The sequence below is a fragment of the Poeciliopsis prolifica genome, unplaced genomic scaffold, assembly GCF_027474105.1.
Source record: "Poeciliopsis prolifica strain line A6 unplaced genomic scaffold, Auburn_PproV2 SCAFFOLD034, whole genome shotgun sequence".
Lineage (NCBI taxonomy): Eukaryota > Metazoa > Chordata > Actinopteri > Cyprinodontiformes > Poeciliidae > Poeciliopsis > Poeciliopsis prolifica.
Genome location: NW_026562409.1, coordinates 1,425,132 through 1,430,000, shown reverse-complemented (window position 1 = coordinate 1,430,000; position 4,869 = coordinate 1,425,132). Strand labels below are relative to the sequence as shown.

Below are 4,869 nucleotides of genomic sequence, written 5' to 3'. Positions count from 1 at the left end.
TTAAAAACAGAAATTTTGAGGTTAATCTTCTAGAAACAATGTTTTAGACATTTTAGAAGAAATTTCTCACTATTCAAACTCAAGTGTCTCGTTAAAATGTTCTGAGATAATTTCTGAATATTCTGGCAGAAATGTCCTCCATTTTGGCTCCATATAGACTATATAAACTGTATAAATTATATAAACTATATGAACTGTATAAATTATATAAACTGTATAAACTATATAAACTGTATAAATTATATAAACTATATAAACTATATAAACTGTATAAACTGTATAAACTATATAAACTGTATAAACTATATAAACTGTATAAACTGTATAAACTATATAAACTGTATAAATTATATAAACTATATAAACTGTATAAACTATATAAACTATATAAACTATATAAACTATATAAACTGTATAAACTATATAAACTATATAAACTGTATAAATTATATAAACTATATAAACTGTATAAACTGTATAACTATATAAACTATATAAATTATATAAATATAATTGTATAAATTATATAAACTGTATAAACTGTATAAACTGTATAAACTATATAAACTGTATAAACTATATAAACTGTATAAACTGTATAAACTATATAAACTATATAAACTGTATAAATTATATAAACTATATAAACTGTCTCTGTTTGAGGATCTTAAATATTTAAATTTGACAAAAACAAAAACAAATCACCAAAAACAAAGTTTTAATGTCTATTAAAACAGTGCAGTGCTTTATTTTGCTTTGTTGTGTAACTTTGCTCCATGTCTGCCCCCCTCATGGCCTTCAGGTCCAAATCACACAGAACCCGCCGGTTCTGCTGCCAACCTCCACCGTCTGCTCCGGCTTCGTGACTGGCGTACGAACTAACAACCTGTGTGTGGAAACACAAACGTCCAGTAAATGTGTGTGCAGCCTACAGTACGGTCAGCATGAATTACAGGTGTGTGTGTTTGTGAGTTTACATCTGTTGCGTTTGGCACCAGATGACAGAAGCGGCTCCTGCAGGAAAGAGTCCAAAGATTCACAAAGGAACTCAGATTTCACTAAAGACATGCAAACGCTAGGAAGAAGCAACAATAACTGGATGTTTTTATTCCAATCATGACATCATTTACAGTTTAGTAAAACTAATCTAACAAGACTAAAAATATTCTAACAGGCAGTGGCGCCCCTAAGAGGGGGGACAGCGGGGCCATGGCCCCCCAGAAAATCACACCCATTTTGCACAAAAGCATAAAGAGTCATGTTCTTCATTCAAGACATAAAATTAAAAGCGAATAAATAAATGCATGTAATATATTGACTTATTGGTTATATTGGTAGGGTCGTTATATTTTAATATAAATGATGAGTCAGTTTGTTTCAGGGATTTTATCTATGAGAAGCAAATTGTATCGATTTATTGCACAAAGATGTTTGAAAGATTTCATTTAACTGATGATTTTCCACTGATGACATTTATAATTATGTTACATCAGAACATTAAAAAACAATGTTTTGAAACAGAAATGCAGTTAGCATATACTTTTAATCTGACAATGAACTTCATCAGTCATTTTTACATACAATTCAAAAATAAATAAAAAATACACAATACTGACAAAAACAAGGCGAAACTAACAGAAATGGAATTTACACTGTAATTTATTATATATGTTTATAGAAAGTGGTGTAACTCAAGCTGAGCTGTGAAACATTTTCCAACCTAATATTACAGTTTTCATTTATAAACTGCTATTTTCAGCAATGATACATACAGCTTTTCTATTTTTCCTGCCCTGTCGTGTTTTTGTTCTTTATATTGTGGAAAAACTTCATGTAGCTCTGATTTTATTACAGAAGCAGCGTTATTTATTTTCCTCAAAGTGTCACAGCAGAGGAATGTGCGCCGCATCGACGGTCCACCTTAAATCATAGAAAGTGAATCTCTGGCAGGCCAATTACTGCCTGTCCTTGTGAGTTTACTCATATACACAAAGTGAATCACGTTGCCATGTCAGCGCCAGAATCCTGAATTATATCACCCCCTCTCTTCAGTTATGTCAAAAAAACTAAATGTTCATCAGGAATTTCTTTAATTTTAAAACTACACATTTAATTTATGATAAGAATATTTTTAGATCATGATTTTATTCTCCTTTTTTTCCTGAGAGATTTCCTCACAGACAATTTGAGGTTCACCAGTGGTGGACTCTGCTTGCTAAAGATTTAGCTGTGCTAACCATGAAGAATTATACTAGCATTGTTTTTAACAGAGGCTAATGCTAAAGGCCAAAGTCAGCTAAATACAATTTCTTTACCATTCTCATTTTCAGTTTGAGCAACACCATTATTGGGAACAACTAACAAATTTTTTTAGCTGCGCTAACCCTAAATGCTAACTATGAATGTTAGTTCTGCTAATGCTAATATGCTATACCAATTTGGTATTTAGTGGAAGCTAATGCTAAAGCACAAAGTCACATAAATCCTCTTTAATCATCATTTTGATTCTCAATTTGAGCTTTAGCAGTGGTTAGCATCGCTAACTAAAAGCTAGCAGCATAAACCCAGAAGCGCTAATCATAAACAGTTGCATGAATATGAACATCTACATACTTGAAGAGTTGATAAATAAAACTTCAACAACTTTATTCAACCAAAATTTTAGAAAACAGCCAAGAAAATGACAAGTTTAGAATTTGCCATAAAAATACATTGAGGGCAAGCTAAGTGCGCTAAACGTAAGTTAGAAAAAAGAGCTGAATTAGCTCCACCATCAGCAGTCTAGCTCACAGTGGAGCTAATACAGTTTGTGAAATGATAAAGTACCTTTCAGTGCACCACAAATAAAACATGCTGAAGTTCTGTTATTGGGTTTTCTAAAAGGTCCAAAGTTAATTAGGAACCAGGAAACATTTTCACCTTTCTGTGCATCCAGGTGTTTGGAATCAGAGTAAATGTAGCTGCCAGTCCGGCTAACTGCAGCCTCCTGCACATTGTTGTCCCTTTTGTGTCCGATATGTCATCGTTTTGAGCAGCAGCCCTTGACCCGCTGCCACTGGGGCGACGCTAAATGTCAGCAGTGCTGTCCGGGGCCGACGGCCCCGAGGGACAACAGAGGACATGCTGCATGTTTGCTGATGAACAGAATCTCCGCAGGTTCTGCTAATGGCCCTGTGACGTTTCTCCTGAGTGTCCTGCAGTGGATGGGTTGTGCTTTCAGGGTGTCAGGTCTCTGTTGTTTATGTCAAAGGAATTATGATGAGTTTCATTGTAAAAATGCCCTTTTACTCTTCCTTGAACAGCTAAGGAGGAACCGGAGCCTCCTGAACAACCCAGAACGCAGCAAATGGTTTCTGGATGACAAGTCAACTACAAAACGCTCATCTCTTCAGCAGCCATTATGCAGCAGTAAAATAAGCTGACAGAACGTGCTGCAGCTCGGTTGCTAGGTGACAGGGCTACTAGGGTTGCTAAGTAGCGACAAAGAGCTTGTCAAAGTTTTGGGCTTGGCTCATTTTCCAGACACCAAAAAATCATAAACTTATTGCCAACAAAGCGGCTGGGTGTTTTTTTAAGTGCTTGGTCTGTTTTTAGAAGCAGTTGAGACCCAAATGGAAACACAAAAATGTGCCAAGTGTGAATTTATCAGAACAGGTTCCCTTTAATGGTGGTCAAATGGTGACACTTCTTATTTATTATATTCTTGTGCATAAAAAAGTATTACTTTATCTGTTTACAGATGTTTTCAGTTCACCTACAAACAAATTAGATATCATAAGTGTAAGGAAATGAATGTTTATTCTGTTGACTAGATGATCTGAAATATTTAGTATAACATCAATAAAATAGTGACCTGACTCACTATTTGGCAAGAAGCCAGTAGATTTAGTCACTTTTTCAGCCTTAATTAACACATAATAAACAGTTATTATTGTTTTACACCGTGTTTACAGATGAGTTATATCTATGAACATGTTGGATCATGTGTTCAATGAAAAACATTCTTGCTCTGTTTACTTCTGAGTCGGGAATAAAAACACAACATTTTGCTGATTTTAGCTTTTAAAAATGGGATTTTTTTGTACTTGTGAGCTGATGCAACTAGTGAGTCTGACTAGGAGGAATTTCTGTGGCTTCTTTCCAGAGTGGGACTGTTTTAACTGCGACACTCTCCGAAACATTCATCACAGCGCTTGTTTTTGTTTCGCTCCTCTGACTGTGAGCAAACTTATTTAAAAGTTTAACAGGGAAATCTGCCTCCAGCAGCAACACCATCTGCCGTCTGCACCTGGCGTCCGAGTCGTCCGCCGAGTCTGCAATCAAATTAACAACACACTCCAAGACTGCAGCTGTTTTCAAACTACATCCCTCTGTTTCCGTCTGCCGACCCCAGCAGACGCACAATCCGAGCCGGCCGACAGCATCTGGGTCTGGGATCGGGCCGATTATTCTGCCTGACTCAGACAGAAAGAAAGATCCGTTTCTAGAGAAAAACATTGACATTCTTGTGCTTGAGAAGTTGTAAATGTGCAAGAAAATCTGAGATTTGTGATAAATTTCACTTGATTTTTTGATTTTTATGTCTGGGACTAATTTTGCGCGGCCCCCAACTACAATTAAGAAATTATACAAATTTGATCTAGAGGCTCAGATGGAAAGTTTTTATTTGTGAGCAGTGTAAATTTATTCAACATTATTTTCCTGTAAAATCTTTTTTTAACTGAGTTTTAACAAAAGGTTTTTTCATCCTCAGAAAAAACGACGTTGCTGCATCAGAATCAGTTTTTATTCTTCCGTAACTCAGTTAATGTAACCAGCAATTTTATGGGATGTTTGTAGAAAAATTACGGGGATGAAAAAAGCCCAAAA

At 35.4% G+C, this 4,869-nt stretch overlaps 1 long non-coding RNA gene across 1 annotated transcript; it reads right to left on the bottom strand.

Moving 5' to 3' along the window:
• Positions 1–829: 829 nt before the first annotated feature.
• LOC129374042 (uncharacterized) lies at positions 830–3,207 on the bottom strand. The gene is made up of 3 exons (XR_008607449.1): positions 2,920–3,207; positions 978–1,014; positions 830–886 (listed from the first exon to the last, which is right to left on the bottom strand). It is a non-coding gene; the product is annotated as an uncharacterized LOC129374042 (long non-coding RNA).
• Between the last annotated feature and the right edge of the window lie 1,662 nt (positions 3,208–4,869).